General features: G+C 46.7%; 1 protein-coding gene across 12 annotated transcripts in view; it reads left to right on the plus strand.

Annotated features, from left to right (window-relative positions):
• The window catches only part of DMD (dystrophin), a 2,510,493-nt gene that overhangs the window by 1,096,177 nt on the left and 1,395,066 nt on the right, over nt 1-19,250 (plus strand). The window lies entirely within an intron of this gene.

Below are 19,250 nucleotides of genomic sequence, written 5' to 3' on the forward strand. Positions count from 1 at the left end.
ATGTGGTATTTGTACAGACTCGAGAATGACACGGTGACAAAACTCATCACCGTTCCCGTCCCTGTGGATAACCGCAGGAAACCATCCAGTATTATTCTATAGTGTCTACCTCTTCCTCAGTCCCTCTACACCAGTATTCTTCAATGCAAGGCTTTAGGGTCAGTTACTGGGCCCATTTATACTCTGATTCTTATGAACCCATTGTGACATCACTGATGAGGTTAGCTCTTAGGCATTGGTGGAATGAGGCATTATGACATCACAATCTCGGCTCAGGATACCAGAGATTGTCATCCTTTAGAGTCTATCTCAACCTCAATCCCTCTACATCAGCATTCTTTGATTTTTAAGGTTTTAGTTATGAGCTTTTAGCTTTATCAGTTTTATTCAGTCTGTAGCATTTTTAATTATTGTAAACCGCATAAAACTTTACGGTCCTGCGGTATATAAACTTTTATTATTATTCTTCTTCTTCTTCAATGCAAGGCTTGAGGGTGAGTGGCTGAGTCCATTCATCCTCTGATTCTTCCCTCTCTCCTTAAAGAATGACATGGAGATGGTTTCCCGTGGTTTTCCGCGAGGATGGGAACGGTGATTAATTTTGTCGCTGTGTCATTCTCTAGTACAGAGTAGATGGGAATAGTGACGGACCCATTTGTGGCTGGGAATTATTAAAATTAATAAGAGGAAAGTAGATGACATTCTTTGTTGAACAGACTCGCCACTTCATCGATCTTTCATTTAACAAGGATGAGAGATCCCGCTGCTCTGTCTTTCATAGATGTATGGTTTGCCATTTTAGAGACTTAACCCCCCCCCCCCAACAAAGCTGGAAACAGTATCACGTATCACGTCTTTAGAAGATTAGATTCCTTCGTTTCCTCCTTCTCTTTGTTTAACGGAAAACCTGGTCCCCGAATGCAATTTCTTAAAACTAAACGAAAGTTGATTACTTATCGCTCGTTATTATTCATGTGCTTTGTTTCATTGTCTTTTGCAGGTTTTCAGAGCGATTTGCTTTTCTTTTCTTTTTTCTTATACTTTCTTGCGGCGTTTGAATTTACCTAAGTTGTGCCTGAATATGGGGGAAATTGACAGATAAATAAGAATATGCGGTGGCAGCCAAAAAAGCAAACAGGATGCTGGGAATTATTCAAAAAGGGATGGTTAACAAGACTAAGAATGTTATAATGTCCCTGTATCGCTCCATGTGTGACCTCACCTGGAGTATTGCGTTCAATTCTGGTCTCCTTATCTCAAGAAAGATATAGTGGCGCTAGAAAAGGTCCAAAGAAGAGCGACCAAGATGGTAAAGGGGAAGGAACTCCTCTCATACGGTTAGGGCTCTTCATCTTGGAAAAGAGAAGGCTGAGGGGAGATAGGATCGAAGTCTACAAAATCCTGAGTGGAGTAGAACGGGCACAAGTGGATCAATTTTTCACTCCGTCAAAAATGACAAAGATTAGGGGACACTCGATCAAGATACAGGGAAATACTTTTAAAAGCAATAAGAGGAAATATTTTTTCACGCAGTTTAGAACATAAAAGCATAAGAATTGCCGCTGCTGGGTCAGACCTGTGGTCCATCATGCCCAGTAGTCCTCTCCCGCGGCGGCCCTTAGGTCAAAGGCCAGTACCCTAACTGAGACTAGCCCTACCTGCGTACGTTCCGATTCAGCAGGAACTTGTCTAACTTTGTCTTGAATCCCTGGAGGGTGTTTTCCCCTATAACAGCCTCCGGAAGAGCGTTCCAGCTTTCTACCACTCTCTGGGTGAAGAAGAACTTCCTTATGTTTGTATGGAATCTATCCCCTTTCAACTTTAGAGAGTGCCCTCTTGTTCTCTCTACCTTGGAGAGGGTGAACAACCTGTCTTTATCTACTTTGTCTTTAGTCCCTGGAGGGTGTTTCCCCCTATAACACACTTCGGAAGAGCATTCCAGTTTTCCACCACTCTCTGGGTGAAGAAGAACTTCCTTACGTTTGAATCTATCCCCTTTCAACTTTAGAGAGTGCCCTCTCGTTCTCCATACCTTGGAGAGGGTGAACAACTTGTCCTTATCTACTAATTCTATCCCCTTCAGTACCTTGAATGTTTTGATCATGTCCCCTCTCAATCTCCTCTTTTCAAGGGAGAAGAGGCCCAGTTTCTCTAATCTTTCACTGTACGGCAGCTCCTCCAATCCCTTAACCATCTTAGTTGCTCTTCTCTGGACCCTTTCGAGTAGTACCATGTCCTTCTTCATGTACAGCGATCAGTGCTGTACGCAGTACTCCAGGTGAGGGTGCACCATGGCCCAGTATAGCTCAGGAACACAATGCCAAAGGTTGTAATTAGAACATATAGTGTAACTGGTTTTAAGAAAGGTTTGGACAACTTCCTGGAGGAAAAATCCATAGTCTGATATTGAGAAAGACATGGGGGAAACCACTGCTTAGAATGTTGCTACTCCTTGGGTTTTGGTCAGGTACTAGTGACCTGAACGGGCCATTGGGCTTGATGGACCATTGGTCTGACCCAGTAAGGCTATTCTTATGTTCTTTTGTTCTAACAGTCTGTTCTATAAATGTCACCTGAAATTCATATCTTCGTGTGGGAATCCACAAGGAGAAGGACCCACGTCACAACTTAAAGATTTTAAATGCCTCACCACAAACTGAATGTCTTTCAATGTTATTGTTCAAAACTCAATCCAAGAACATACAGTAGAATCTCAGTCAACCGGTACTTGGTGAACCCAACCGGCCAAAAAATGCCAGGAAAAAAATTAAAAAGTCCCCCAAAGCACCAAGGGCAGCGCTTCTCAGCCGCAAACCCCCTAAACCCCTCCCTCCCTCAAACCCTGAAGCACTAGAAGTGGTGGAAGTCCTTAGCCGTGAACCCCACCTCCCTCCTGACCTGAATCACCAGCACGGCAGCGGTCCTGAGCCGCAAATCTCCCCTCCTTGAAGCCCTAAAGCAGCAGAAGCAGGTGGTGGTCTTGACCCTCCTCACTCCCTCCCTCCTTTCCTTGCTCGAAGTAGCAGCCAATCAACAGGAGGCACTGCTCAAAACAGGATGCTCATGGCCAGCCCTGGCAGAGCCTTTTCTCTGAGGTGTCATTTCCGACGCCCTGAAATTATCCAAACCTTTTTTAAACCCTGCTAAGCTAACTGCTTTTACCATATTCTCTACAATAACAATGACACTTACCAGATCTTTTTCCCTGGGTGTTGACTCCTAATGTGTAGCTGTCGTTTGGGTTTCTCTATCCTGCACGCATCACTGTGCACTTGCACACATTAAATGTTTGCTTATGATTCAATTACTTCAATATTGACTGGACAGAGGCTTCCAAAATGAAGCATTTCGCTGTATGATGACTGCCAAAGAAGTGTGCTTAATGTCTCATGTAAAGCTGTAACTCTCGTATTATAATAATCAGCCAAAGTGTCACAGGATGGTACTTCTTGACAATCAGTTTAGCTGAAACATAATCACACAACACAAAGTTAAGAGGCCCTGTACATTTTAACTAGCTGTGAACAGTCAGTTTGCAGTGGTTGTAATGACTCCTCTGTGGTTGCTCTTCTTAACTCCAGCCAAGAAGCTGATTTTCACTCTTTAGAAACAGAAACCAGCTTCTGTGCAGAGATGGCTTCCAAAATGGGACTCACTCAAAATCCCAGGTATCTACTGAAGTGATGATCGGTTTCAGCTGCTTCAGAATCAGCACAAAGTGCGTATAATTTTTCCGTGTCAGTAATACCACACCATAACATCCTTTATATAGTTCTGCAACATTCCTTAAGATTAGGGTTGCCAGATTTTCCAATCGGAAAATACGGATCCCCCTAGACCCGCTCCCAGGCCTAAAGTAGACGTGAGGAAGATAAAAAGCAGAGTCGGGAGCAGAAGTTAGCTTTGCTTTGGAGAGGGATGACATAATTAAATGGCTCTCCTTGTGTGACCTCAGTGACCGCACTGGCAAGATAAAACTCAGGATGAGGAAGTGATGTCATCGAGGCTCGTCGCAGCCCCCCGATGCTGTTTTTCTGTTTTAATCGCGCCTCCGAGCTCCCGCGTTTGCAAACGAGCTTCTGTCCCACGGGGATTCTGCAGGGAGTACAGTGATGGTGACGAGAGAAAAAAAAACAAACTGACTTGAAAGCCTTCTCGTCACCGCTTTTGAGTGGGCGGTCTAAATCTGTGGCCAAAATGGCGCCGGAGCATGCTGAGATTGCGGCGGACCAGCCGGCCGAGACCGCACCGCCGAGTTTCCACCAGGAAATGCGCGGCTGGTTCCAGGAGGTAAAAAATGAGCTCTCTGCGGTCCGTGCAGACATCCATGGGGCCATAGCGGATCTGAAGCGCGATGTTGGCGATATTGGCAGCTGACTGGGGGAAACTGAAAGCGTTGTGGAAATCCATGGTGTTGAATTAACCCAGTTGAAGGGCCGGATTGCAACGCTGGAGGATCGCGCAGAAATCACCACCCTAAAAATAGAAGACCTGGAGAATCTCTCCAGGCGCTGCAATCTCCGCTTCAGGGGAGTGCCAGATACCGTGTCAGATTGACTACATTTGCATCAAGGCCCTCAAGGCCGCTGGCTCTCTGGTGAAAGTGGGCCAACCTTTGCTCGATCGGGCTTATCGAATTGCGGGATCCCGTGATGCCAACCGACTCCGTGATGTTGTGGCCTGATTTTACTGGTATAAGGACAAGGAACATAAGCTATTTACTCGCATTTTGGCAGTTCGTTTGCACCATTTTATGCCTGACTTCATCCATGGTGATCAGTGTGGATTCATCTCTGGGAGACACCCTGGTGACAATACCCGCAAGGTGTTGGACCTTATTGGGGTGGCCCATCAGTATTCTATTCCATCGGTTCTACTCTTGGTTGACGCCGAGAAAGCCTTCGATAGGGTTGTCTGGCCTTTCATGAGGGGAATTTCTTACATTGGGTGTCCTTGTTGTACGCTGACCTGGAGGCCTGCTTACAGGTCAACGGGAGGTATATGGCCCTTTTTTGGGGTCCGACGCGGTATTGTCGCCCCCTGATCTTTGCCTTGGTGATGGAGCCCTTGGCTGAGGGTATTCGCACTAATGTTGATATCAGGGGGATTGCAGGAGCATAAGATCTTGCTTTATGCAGATGATATTCTATTTACGTTGGCTCGTCCGCATCGGTCTGACGGAAGTGCTTCGGGTTCTGTAACAGTATGGTTCTGTAGCGGGATTTAAAATTAATGCTACTAAATCTGAGTTGCTTAATATGTCTCTCTCCGATCTTTCCGTAGCTGACTGGCGTAGAGCTTTTTCGTTTCGCTGGGGTTCATATTTCACAGGCTCTGGCTGACCTTTTTCACCTCAATTATCCACCTTTGTTGCGGACTGTCTTTGCTGATCTCGACCACTGGGAAGGCTTACGATTATCTTGGCTGGGCCAGATTAATGCTCTGCGAATGAATGTGTTGCCCCATTTCTTGTATCTGTTCTCCTGCCTGCCTCTCTCAATTCCTAAATAGTTCTTGATTAGACTTCAATGGAGGGCTTTTGCATATGTTTGGCACACAAACCGCCTAGGGTGCGGAGGGAGCGCATGTACTGGGATGGGTTCAATGGGGATATGGGTGTCCCTGAGTTCCATAATTATTACTATGTGTTATTTCACTGGGCTTTCCCGTCCCGGCGTTGGGTTTCCTTAGAACAAGCTCTTCACCCACTTTTCCGCTTGCGGCTTTGCCATGGCTTTCTCTTGAAACTATTCAGGACATACAGAAGATTTGGGGACATGTTAGGCAGGCATGGTTCCCGCGGCAGCGTTCCTTTTACGCTACTCCAATTTGATTTGCCCCTGGGTTTCTCTCAGCAAGAGATTCCGGAATATTCCAACGCTGGGAACAGGAGGGACTCCGTGTGCTGGGTCAGTTGGTCCTTGGGGGAGAATTGGTCCCCTTTGATGCTTTAAAAGATACTTATGACCTCCGAACGACGGACTTCTTTGCTTATACTGTACTCAGCTTCGTGATATTTTGAGAAAAAAGGTGCTTCCTGAGTGGGAGGGGGTGGATTCCGCCTTTCTTCAGGATCTAAGGTGGGCCTCATTTCTCGCTTATATAAAGCTCTCCTATATACTCACCTCCAGGTTAGATCTTATGAATACAAATGGGAAGCCCTGTTGGGTAGGAGCCTGGACTTCCAGCAGTGGGAGCAGCTTTATTGGGCAATGCTTCGGATCTCCTTGGCCTCACCGTTGATTGAACAGGGATATAAGATATTATACACCTGAGATGTTGTACTGCCTCTACGTTTATGGTGATGGCCACTGCTGGCGTAACTGATGGGGGGGTTGGGGTCTTTTGGGCATGTAGGGTGGGACTGTCCCCGGGATGGTGTCTAATGTTTTACGCTTACATGTGTTGTTTCGAATGGAGGTGTTTTTACTTAATCATCCTGTGTTAGGCCTAAATCAAGAACAAGGCCAATTTGTGGCCCTGGTTGCGACGGCGGCCAGGCTTTGTGTGTCCACTTTTTGGAAACAAGCTACTTTGCCCACCTGTTCTGATCTTTTGCTAATGACACCTGTGGATCTTTTCATCATATTTGGCATCTCTATGGCTCTTGGAGAGGCTTTTCCTAATTGCTGTTTATTTCTTACTGTACTCTTAGACTATTGCCATTGTTTCCTTGTGCTGTGTATCACTCGGTCGGGGGGTGTTTCTGCTTTGTTGGGGTTTGTTCTTTTGCTATTGGCATTCTGCCTGTGTATTGTTTAGGCTTTGATGAATAAAAATGATTTAAAAAAATGATAAAACACAGGATTAGGCCAACGGGAAGAGCGTGGTGGAGATGGACTGGCATTCAAAGGCATGAAAAGATTAACTGAGCCATCGCCTATTAAATTCAATAGATTTAGATTTCAGCTGTTTGGCTTTCCTTAGACCCTTATTCCAAGTTTGTTGTTTTGCTCCATTCCCTTCAGTGACTTAATTGTTTTCATGGTGGTAATTATTTATGTACAGTAAAACCTTGGTTGCAAGTAACTTGGTTTGCAAGTGTTTAGCAAGACAAGCAAAACATTTTATTAAATTTTAACTTGATATACAAGCAAAGTCTTGCAATAAAAGTACTTACAGTATACACACATCACAACTGAACCAATGGTTCTTCTCTCTCTGACGCTGCGGGAGTGTAGTGACCATTCGAAATGAGCGAGGTCTTGCAATACGAGTACATACAGTATACACGCGTCACGTCATCACAACTGAGCCGATGGTTCTTCTCTCCCTGACGCTACGGGAGTGTAGTGACTGTTCTAAACGAGCGAGGTCTTGCAATACGAGTACATACGGTATACACGCGTCACGTCATCACAGCTGAGACGATGGATCTTTTCTCTCTGACGCTGCGGGAGTGTAGTGACCGTTCTAAACGAGCGAGGTCTTGCAATACGAGTACATACAGTATACACGCGTCACGTCATCACAGCTGAGCCGATGGTTTTTCTCTCTCTGACGCTGCGGGAGTGTAGTGACCATTCGAAATGAGCGAGGTCTTGCAATACGAGTACATACAGTATACACGCGTCACATCATCACAGCTGAGCCGATGGATCTTTTCTCTCTGACTCTACGGGAGTGTAGTGACCGTTCTAAACAAGTGAGGTCTTGCAATACGAGTACATACAGTATACATGCGTCACGTCATCACAGCTGAGCCGATGGTTCTTCTCTCTCTGACGCTACAGGAGTGTCGTGACTGTTCTAAACGAGTGAGGTCTTGCAATACGAGTACATACAGTATACACGCGTCACGTCATCACAGCTGAGCCGATGGTTTTTCTCTCTCTGACGCTGCGGGAGTGTAGTGACCATTCGAAATGAGCGAGGTCTTGCAATACGAGTACATACAGTATACACACGTCGCATCATCACAACTGAGCCGATGGTTCTTCTCTCCCTGACGCTACGGGAGTGTAGTGACTGTTCTCAACGAGCAAAGTCTTGCAATACGAGTACATACGGTATACACGCGTCACGTCATCACAGCTGAGACGATGGATCTTTTCTCTCTGACGCTGCGGGAGTGTAGTGACCATTCTAAACGAGCGAGGTCTTGCAATACGAGTACATACAGTATACACGCGTCACGTCATCACAGCTGAGCCGATGGTTCTTCTCTCTCTGACGCTACGGGAGTGTCGTGACTGTTCTAAACGAGTGAGGTCTTGCAATACAAGTACATACAGTATACACGCGTCACGTCATCACAGCTGAGCCGATGGTTCTTCTCTCTCTGACGCTGCGGGAGTGTAGTGACAATTCGAAATGAGCGAGGTCTTGCAATACGAGTACATACAGTATACACGCGTCACGTCATCACAGCTGAGCCGATGGTTCTTCTCTCTCTGACGCTGCGGGAGTGTAGTGACCATAAGAAATGAGCGAGGTCTTGCAATACGAGTACATACAGTATACACGCGTCACGTCATCACAGCTGAGCCGATGGTTCTTCTCTCTCTGACGCTACGGGAGTGTCGTGACTGTTCTAAACGAGTGAGGTCTTGCAATACGAGTACATACAGTATACACGCGTCACGTCATCACAGCTGAGCCGAAGGTTCTTCTCTCTCTGACGCTGCGGGAGTGTAGTGACCATTCGAAATGAGCGAGGTCTTGCAATACGAGTACATACAGTATACACGCGTCACGTCATCACAGCTGAGCCGATGGTTCTTCTCTCTCTGACGCTGCGGGAGTGTAGCGACCATTCAAAATGAGCGAGGTCTTGCAATACGAGTACATACAGTATACATGCGTCACGTCATCACAGCTGAGCCGATGGTTCTTCTCTCTCTGACGCTGCGGGAGTGTAGTGACCATTCAAAATGAGCGAGGTCTTGCAATACGAGTACATACAGTATACACGCGTCACGTCATCACAGCTGAGCCGATGGTTCTTCTCTCTCTGACGCTACGGGAGTGTCGTGACTGTTCTAAACGAGTGAGGTCTTGCAATACGAGTACATACAGTATACACGCGTCACGTCATCACAGCTGAGCCGATGGTTCTTCTCTCTCTGACGCTGCGGGAGTGTAGTGACCATTCGAAATGAGCGAGGTCTTGAAATACGAGTACATACAGTGTACACGCGTCACGTCATCACAGCTGAGGCGATGGTTCTTCTCTCTCTGACGCTGCGGGAGTGTAGTGACCATTCAAAATGAGCGAGGTCTTGCAATACGAGTACATACAGTATAAACGCGTCACATCATCACAGCTGAGCCGATGGTTCTTCTCTCTCTGACGCTGCGGGAGTGTAGTGATCATTCGAAATGAGCGAGGTCTTGCAATACGAGTACATACAGTATACACGCGTCACATCATCACAGCTGAGCCGATGGTTCTTCTCTCTCTGACGCTGCGGGAGTGTAGTGACCATTCAAAATGAGCGAGGTCTTGCAATACGAGTACATACAGTATACACGCGTCACATCATCACAGCTGAGCCGATGGTTCTTCTCTCTCTGACGCTGCGGGAGTGTAGTGACCATTCAAAATGAGCGAGGTCTTGCAATACGAGTACATACAGTATAAACGCGTCACATCATCACAGCTGAGCCGATGGTTCTTCTCTCTCTGACGCTGCGGGAGTGTAGTGATCATTCGAAATGAGCGAGGTCTTGCAATACGAGTACATACAGTATACACGCGTCACATCATCACAGCTGAGCCGATGGTTCTTCTCTCTCTGACGCTGCGGGAGTGTAGTAACCATTCAAAATGAGCGAGGTCTTGCAATACGAGTACATACAGTATACACGCGTCACATCATCACAGCTGAGCCGATGGTTCTTCTCTCTCTGACACTGCGGGAGTGTAGTGACCATTCGAAATGAGCGAGGTCTTGCAATACGAGTACATACAGTATACACGCGTCACATCATCACAGCTGAGCCGATGGTTCTTCTCTCTCTGACGCTGCGGGAGTGTAGTGACCATTTGAAATGAGCGAGGTCTTGCAATACGAGTACATACAGTATACACGCGTCACGTCATCACAGCTGAGCCGATGGTTCTTCTCTCTCTGACGCTACGGGAGTGTCGTGACCATTCGAAATGAGCGAGGTCTTGCAATACGAGTACATACAGTATACACGCGTCACATCATCACAGCTGAGCCGATGGTTCGTCTCTCTCTGACGCTGCGGGAGTGTAGTGACCATTTGAAATGAGCGAGGTCTTGCAATACGAGTACATACAGTATACACGCGTCACGTCATCACAGCTGAGCCGATGGTTCTTCTCTCTCTGACGCTACGGGAGTGTCGTGACCATTCGAAATGAGCGAGGTCTTGCAATACGAGTACATACAGTATACACGCGTCACGTCATCACAGCTGAGCCGATGGTTCTTCTCTCTCTGACGCTACGGGAGTGTCGTGACTGTTCTAAACGAGCGAGGTCTTGCAATACGAGTACGTATAGTATTTTGTATTTGTAGAACGAATCGTCCGAGTTTCCATTATTTCTTATGGGGAAATTTGCTTTGATAGACAAGTGTTTTGGATTACAAGCATGTTTTCGGAACAAATTATGCTCATAAACCAAGATTTGACTGTATTTCGTTTTCCATTGCGTTCTCCCCAAAGAGCTCACAACATATATAATATACAATACAATTTTTTTTTTTGGGGGGGGAGGGTTTGGGGGGTACAAGTTTTTATCCTAATGCGACACATACCGAAGATCTTCTATCAATATACGAGAGGAAATAGCATTTCTAAATATGAAGTCACACAAGTCATCCTTCGCGGTAGATCACTTTTCAGATGGAACAAGCCCACCACCACCACATTTAAAACCACCCCACCCTTCCTTGAATAAAAGGCACCAAACTAGTCTTACCCACTTCCAAAAAATTAAAAAAAAACCAAACAAAAAACCCACAGAGGCCTTATCTGTGCTAAATCTGCTTTGACCTCACTAGAGGGGGAGTTTGAGGGAGGGAAGATCCCTGACCTTTCAAATCCATGATATTGCATGCCCTTAATTCTGTCTGTGTCTTTAAAACTTGAAAATCCCTCAGTCTTAGGCAGGTCCAGAGCAGTAGATGATTCTGATACATCTGCTTATAAATGAGAATGTAAAATTTTTAAACTGTGTTCAATTTGGAATAATATCAGCACTTGTCAAAACCAAATCCCAAATATAGCGGTGGAGTGGTGGGGCTGAGGCCTTTATGAATATTTAAGTGTTTATTATCTTTCTAATATTTGGGATTTGGTTCTGATACATCTGCAGCTGCTGTCTGAGCAGACGTTGTACCTATTTGCTTAGGATCCGACGCTATTTCATCGGCTGCTTTTCTCGCCTAGAAACGCCCCCGTTCAATTATAGTGAACAGTCGAGTCAAGGAAATTATTGCATCAAACCCAAAGAATCTAGACCAGGGGTGTCAAAGTCCCTCCTGGAGGGCCGCAATCCAGTCGGGTTTTCATGATTTCCCCCAATGAATATGCATGAGATCCATTAGCATACAATAAAAGCAGTGCATACAAATAGATCTCATGCATATTCATTGGGGAAATCCTGAAAACCCAACTGGATTGTGGCCCTCGAGGAGGGTCTTTGGCACCCCTGATCTTGGGGAAGATGCAAAGATGGAGCGTATCGACTGACCAGGAAGTCCGAGCATGAATCAGTCCTCTGCTGTCAGCTGCCGGCCCTGTTCAAAATCTGTTTGCCGAGGGCAGAGACGTTAAAAAAAGCCGATATTTGAGGCAAAGCATAACAATTATCATATTAGCTGCTGACAGCGACAGGTTAACACACAGACGGGTTACCAGGTCAAGAGTAAAACAAAGTGTACCGTTAATGTGTCTTGACAGCCATAACACCAGAGCTTCAAGATCTTCTCTTCCTCAGAGACTTTGTGATGCTCTTGCTCTGCCCGGGCCTTTCCCCGATAAGCTGTGTGACGGGCTGGAATTCGTAAGGTAATGGTTAAGAATGAAATCACGCTGGCCTCTAAGGCAGATGTCCCTGGGTTTGAGCTGAAAGTGAGTTATAGTCGGGTTTCACGCACAGTTCCGGATCCCAAACGGCTTAGAACCTAAGGGATCAGCTTTGCTTTTTGGTGATTCCAATTAGACCTGCCGACGTATCTGTTCGCCAAGATGCTGTTACAGAAATATTTGCGTAAGATCCTTTATGCTAAGTGCACTAAGGCCCAGATTCTATGAAAGACGGCTAAAGTTAGGTGCCTAGATCCAATGGCGTAGTAAAGAGGGGAGGGGAAAAGGAGAAGGGTACAGATAAGAGGGGCTTGCCTGATGAACGGAGTCCACGGGGAGGAGCATAAGGGGAGATAAGTCAAGAGAGATATCGAGGGGCACTTGTAAGTCAGTAAGAGGAGTTTGAACTGCATTCAGAAATGGATGGGGAGCCAATGGAGTGACTTGAGGAGAGGGGGAATGTCCTGTTTGTCTGTCATAATTAGATTGTAAGCTCTTCTAAGTAGGGACCATCTCTTGCGTCTACAATGTGCAGTGCTGTGTGCGCCTGGTAGCGCTGTAGAAATAATAAAGTGTTGTTCCTCTCCACAAAGGCAGAAGTTGGGAACTGGTTAATCTTACCTCAGTGCTGGGCAAATGTATGTATTTATTTTAGTACTCGTTTTTTAGCCTTTTACATTAACGGGTGCTAGAACAGATGTGTAGACTTAGGCATTTCTTTCTTTCTTTCTCTCTCCCTGCCCACTGTCTGTCTGTCTTTCTTCCTTTCTGTCTCTCCCCCCTGTCCAGCAGTAGCCATTTTCCCTTTCTTTTACCTCCCCCTGTCCAGTAGTACCCTTTCTCTGCTCCCTGTCCAGCATCCGCTAGGCCGGGCAGCCTCGGGGCTTTTGCAAGGCAGGCCTGCCTCGCATTATCGAAGTGGGCCGGCCTAGCAAATGCCCCGCAGCTGGTTGATGAAACCGCGGCTGCCGCCGCTGCTGGTCCAGGGGTGAGGAGAAGAAGCATCCCGGCAGCGGCAGAAGGCAGAAAGTCAGCCAGCATTGGAGATCGTGTCAGGAAATCAGCTGAGGCAGGCACTGCGCATGCGCGGCACAGAAGCATGGATCACGGACACACGGAGTTTAAAGTGTGCATGCACGCTAAGGGTTTTATTAACATAGAAACACAGAACATGACGGCAGAAAAGGGCGACGGCCCATCTAGTCTGCCCACACTAATGGCCCACCCCCTAACTACCTCCATGAAGAGATCCCACATGCCAAATAGAAACATAGAACATGACGGCAGAAAAGGGCCACGGCCCATCTAGTCTTGCCCACCCCCTAACTACCTCCATGAAGAGATCCCACATGCCAATCCCATCTTTTCTTAAAATCTGGCACGCTGCTGGCCTCCATTACCTGTTGTGGAATATTATTCCAGCGATCAACCACCCTTTTGGTGAAGAAATATTTTCTGGTGTCGCCATGAAATTTCCCACCCCTGATTTTCAACGGATGCCCTCTTGTTGACGTGGGTCCTTTAAGGAAAAAGAGATCCTCTTCCACCTCGATACGGCCTGTGACATATTTGAACGTCTCGATCATGTCTCCCCTCTCTCTGCGTTCCTCGAGTGAGTACAGCTGTGACTTAGCCAGTCGTTCCTCATACGGGAGATCCTTGAGTCCTGAGACCATCCTGGTGGCCATTCGCTGAACTGACTCAACTCTCCGCACATCTTTTTGATAATGCGGCCTCCAGAATTGTACACAGTATTCCAGATGGGGTCTCACCATGGATCTGTACAACGGCATTATGACCTCGGGCTTACGGCTGACGAAACTTCTACGGATACAGCCCATGATTTGTCTAGCCCTGGATGAAGCTTTCTCCACTTGATTGGCAGTCTTCATGTCTTCGCTAATGATCACCCCCAAGTCACGTTCTGCTACAGTCCTTGCTAGGATGAAAATTTATATACCACTTATAGCCTAACTGGTTTACATTCAGGTACTCAAGCATTTTTTCCCTGTCTATCCCGGTTGGCTCACACTCGATCTAATGTACCTGGGGCGATGGTCACAATGGATTTGAACCTACAAGCTCAGGGTGCTGAGGCTGCAGCTCCAACCACTTCAGCACATAAATGTGTCTAAAAGGGAGGATAGAGAGGTTTATGGAATCAAATGGATTACAGGACCCAGAAATCTTATGTAGCTGCCTTACACAAGGGCGGTGTCTTGGAGGGACTCAGACATGCGTAATTTGCAGAATGCCATTAAAGGAGCGTATATCTCTGGCGTTTAGGTGGGTTTATATTATCTCTGTGCTAACACCTAAACGTCCAGCTATGCTAGTATTCCATAAAGAAACTAGGTGCCTCTTTTCTTTCTAGTGATGGTCCGACACAGGTGCCCTCCTGATACCTAAATAAAGGCAGAGAATTATAGATATACCCCCTTTGTGCCCAGGATTGAAAAAGAGTGTTGCAATTTCACTCCCCTTTCCTGAGCTCAATTCAGTAAAAAGAAGAAAAAAAAACCCAGCAAAATCAAACAGCTGCCCCTGGTATAAAAGAGGCAGCTACAGCCGTGTCCATCGGGGATGCCCTGCCTCAGTCCTGATTTTTTATTTTTTTTCAGACGCCTGCGTTTTCTTGACTTCTGTCTCTGCACACACAGATGTCTAAGTATTTTTTTATTTCTGTCAGCAGAAAACGGGACTGGAATTCCCAGCACACATAAAAGCAAGAAATAAATCAAATGTGACACTCATGAAGTAATCCTCATTCCCAGCAGTTTTAGCAGACAGGTCTGGAAAGAGAAGCGTTTGCCTGAAATGTGCGCTCCTCTGTCAGACGAGTGCGGTTATCATACAGAAACCCTCATCCAAGTTATTGTTACCTCGTGAGTGCAAAAAGTGGGAAATAAAATATGCATTTGTGAGATATTCAACAAAAATACCAAGAACTATTCCTGGTCCTGAAAAAAAATTTAAAAAGATACCCAGAGCACATAAGCAGGGGACCTATTACAAAGAATTTGTGAATCCACTGGAGGCTGCTTCAAGCATCCCCACTACTTGGGCCATTATCTTTCATTAGAAATTGAACAAAACCAAATCTGTGGCTGAAATATTATTTGCTACTAGGTTTTGGCTGAACTGAAGCTAAAATCAAAATTGACCCCCCTTCCCTCTCTCTCTCCACACATAACTCTCCACCCCCCCCCCCCCCCCACCTTGGGGTCTAGTGGCTATTTAGAGCAGGACTAATCCCCAGCTGTGGTGACAAAATGGCTGATGGCACCTCCCACAAAACTGCTGCTGGAGGTCCCGGTGGCCATTTTGAGATTCCCGGCTGGGGGGTTTCTCCTGCCTTCTCTAGACCACCAACCATACAGGAGTAGGGGTCTATAAGTGGTTTGGGGAGGGGGGCTCTGACCTATGTGGGGTTCCAAGGAGGAGGGGGGAGTGAGGGGGGCTGCATGCCGCACAGCAGAGTTTCTTTTGCCGTCAAAAATGCATCAGCGTTTTCAGCTACAATCAAATCAAAACCAAATCCGAAGTTTAGTGCTGAAGTCGAAACTGAAACCGAAATTTGGTCATCCTCTGCCTCCTATTTGCCTGCAGTGGTCCTCCTGTTTGAGGGTGACGTAGGTGCAGGTTGCAGCACAGATCCAGACAGACACGTCCCTTGCTGCTCATGGAAACCATTTGGGCTGTTTAGAGCATTTTCGGAGCAACGTACCATTACGCGGCTAAAAAAAGAACAAACAGTCACCTAGGCAAATACTGTACATTCAGCGTCTGAAATACCTTCCACATCTGCAGAGCTGTTGGCAAGGGCAGAGAAGAAGGAAGGGACACAAAGCCGAAGCGGTGCCAAAGTGGAAGCCATTTACCAGAGAGCAAACGGGAATCTTCGACTATGAGAAGGAACCTCAGTAGAGTAACAGTGTTGGTGCAAAATGCTACTCTTTCAGCATTGTCAGTAAAAACAATACATCTGTTACCACAGACACACACACATGCACAAACACGTTAACATAATATCATCCGTGTTGCATGAACAAGTACATTCGCCAGAGGGCGCTCTGTGCCTGAGGTGAGGTAAACTCCTGCGCTCCCCTGTGGTCCTAAAGGCTCTGGGGTCTGTAGTCTGCATGGCTGTAAGGCTAAAAGTCTCACAAAGTTCGGTCCTAATTGCCTTCCTATAGCGCATGAAAGGAGAGAGTGGGGCGCAGTGGTTAAAGCTACAGCCTCACCACCCTGAGGTTGTGGGTTCAAACCCCTGTTGCTCCTTGTGACCCTGGGCAAGTGACTTAATTCCCCCCCGTTGCCCCAGGTACATTAGAGTACCTGAATAAATTCATGTGAACCGTTCTGAGCTCCCCTGGGAGAATGACAGAAAATTGAATGAATAAACAAATAGTGTGAAGTGTCTGTCTCTGGTAATCTTAGCTGATCCTGTGATGTCACAATGCCTCATTCCACCAATAAGAGCCAACCTCAACAGTGATGTCACAATGGAAGAGTGTGGCACAGTGGTTAAAGCGACAGCTTCAGCACCCTGAGGTTATGGGTTTAAACCCACGCTGCTCCTTGTGACCTTGGGCAAGTCACTTAATCCCCCCATTGCTTCAGGTACATTAGCTAGATCAGTGTTCTTCAATATTTTGACACCTATGGTCCGGCGGAAATAAAATAATTATTTTGTAGACCGGCATCGGTCTGCGGACCGGCAGATGAAGAACACTGGGCTAAGTTGTGCCCATCTCCACCCAAACTCCGCCCCAGACCCCACCCCATAATAGTACTAATTGTAACACCATTTTGTCCATCCATTTTTCATATATACACACATGCAATATAATCGTATTAACAACACATAATGGTTAAGCACAAAATTAAAATACACAAAGCACACTGTATGCTTTTCAACATTCATTCCTACCAGAAAACAGATAACCCCATGCAAATGCAGGACCAAAAACTAAAAGTACTAATATTCACAAACAAACCCTACGATGCAAGACTCTTCAAGCAGTACAACCCCAGAGGAAAAGAAACAAATGTATTTCTTCCTGAACAGACAAATCAATCACCAAATAAAAAATAAAAGCATTTCCCCTACCGTTATCTCTCTCCCTCCATGTGCCTTGCCTTCTGGCCTGCCCCCCGGTGTTAGCTTCAGGCCGGTCCACGATGCAATCAATGCAGGGTCTTCGGGCTGGCTCCCTGAGTGCTGCATTGCACAAAGCTGTGGGCAGCGTCCCGCGCCTCATCTGGAAGCCTTCCCTCTGACTTTGCGACGTCTGAGAAAAGGCTACCGGGTCAGGCGCGGACCACGGGTAGGAGCCTTTTCCCATGGCTTTGTGCACTGCCGCACTCAGGGAGCCAGCCCGAAGACACCGCATTGATCGTACCGAGGACCGGCGGCTACAGAACAATCTCTTGGACCCGATGGAGGTGCCGGCCCTGTGGACCGGCACCGGTCCACGGACTGGCGGTTGAAGAACACTGAGCTAGACTGTGAGTCCCCTGGGACAGACAGGGGAAAATGCTTGTAAATTGTTCTGAGCTCCCCTGGGAGAAGAGTAGAGAAAATCAAATGATATAGGTAGACTCTTGTTTACATCCATTGAAAGCTTTGATCTGAGCTAGGATGAACTGGATGTACTGATCCTGCGTCTGCGTACTCACGAATGCAGCATCGTTTTAAAGTTTGCCTTTTTTTTAAATAGACAGACTGTGCATAATAGTGTCTTTTGCCCTTTGGATCAGAAGACTGTCTTCCCCTGGGCTGGGCTTTTACTGCTCTTTGAAGTCACCAGGGCAGCGTTGTGACAGATGTGAAGCTAATTCATTATTTGTTGGTCCAGGTTCCCTTCTTAACCTGCTCCTGTGTGCCACACTCTCCGTTTCAGCTGGGGGGCTTAAGCCTCACGTTAGAAGTTCATTGAAGTCTCTGGTAGTCGCAGTGGTGAAAAATCTAGAGAAAGTTAATTCATCCTTCTCCTGCATCCCAGTCGTTTCTTTTGATGATTCGGGCATCGTCAAGTGATGAGTAGAAAAGTTGTAATGGAGAGCTGACCGATGGGAATGGGCGGAGACTAAAGACCAGGGATTAGTGGGAAGCAGGGGGAAATGGGTAGGGCTCGGGCATGCCCATTGGGGCCCAGGCACGGCACGTGCTCAGAAAAAAAAAAAAAAAAAAAAAATCTCTCTGAGCTGTTGGAGAGCTTATCCGCAAATTGGGAGCTGTTGGGAAAACACCCATATGTGGCTGACTCATCCTGCTGTCCTAGACGGAGAACCTACGTTACAGGTAAGTAACTATACTTTACTTATTCATGGTAGCCAAGAGGGTTACCCAGCTCTGCTCTAAAGGAATATATTTCAAGTCATAAGATCTAGTTCCTAAATTTCGCACAGCTCCAAAGGAAAGCACACGAGAGAAGGTTTAAACGAACTGACAAAGTTTCGTGTAGAGAATGAATGGGCACTGACATCCCTTGCCCTTTGCACTGATTCGTAAAGTCTTTTTATTTTCTCTGCCGCTCTGCTGAGGGCCAGCTGGTTGGTGAGGTGAATTAAGTTAAAAATGAAGAATTAAGGCCCAAATTCTGTAACCAGCGTCTAAAGTTAGGCGCCTATCTAAATGGAATACCGAGCCCAATTAAGCTTTTTAATCAGCACTGATTAAAACATAGGTGCCGATCAAGAAAGCGCGATTCTGTAACAAGGCGTGTCTAAAAATTTAGGCGGCCTTCAAAAAAATAGGCACTATGCATGTTAGGTGTGGGCGTGGCGACGTGCTAGGCGCCTTCTTACAGAATCACTGCTCTTAAAGCGTGCTTAAGCTCTCGCCCCAGCGCTACCTACAGCTCGCCACCTCTTTCCCTCACCCCCTCCAGTATTTCCCTAACTCAATCCTTTTCCCCCAACATGTGCCTTCCTTTTATTTATCCCCTCCTTCCATCCTTTGCCTTCTTCTCTCTCTCCCTTCTCTCCACTTCCATCATCTTCCCCTTCTCTCTCTCCCCCACTTCCATCATCTGCCCTCTTCTCTTGCCCCACTTCCATCATCTGCCCCTTCTCCCCACTTCCATCATCTGCCCTCTTCTCTCTCCCCCCTTCTCTCCACTTCCATCATCTGCCCTCTTCTCTCTCCCCCTTCTCTCCACTTCCATCATCTGCCCCTTCTCTCTCTTTCCCCCCCCCTCCATCATCTGCCTAACTTTTAGTTGTGCCTAGAGCTGGCCTAT

This window comes from Geotrypetes seraphini, chromosome 6 (genome assembly GCF_902459505.1).
Source record: "Geotrypetes seraphini chromosome 6, aGeoSer1.1, whole genome shotgun sequence".
Taxonomy (NCBI): Eukaryota; Metazoa; Chordata; class Amphibia; order Gymnophiona; family Dermophiidae; genus Geotrypetes; species Geotrypetes seraphini.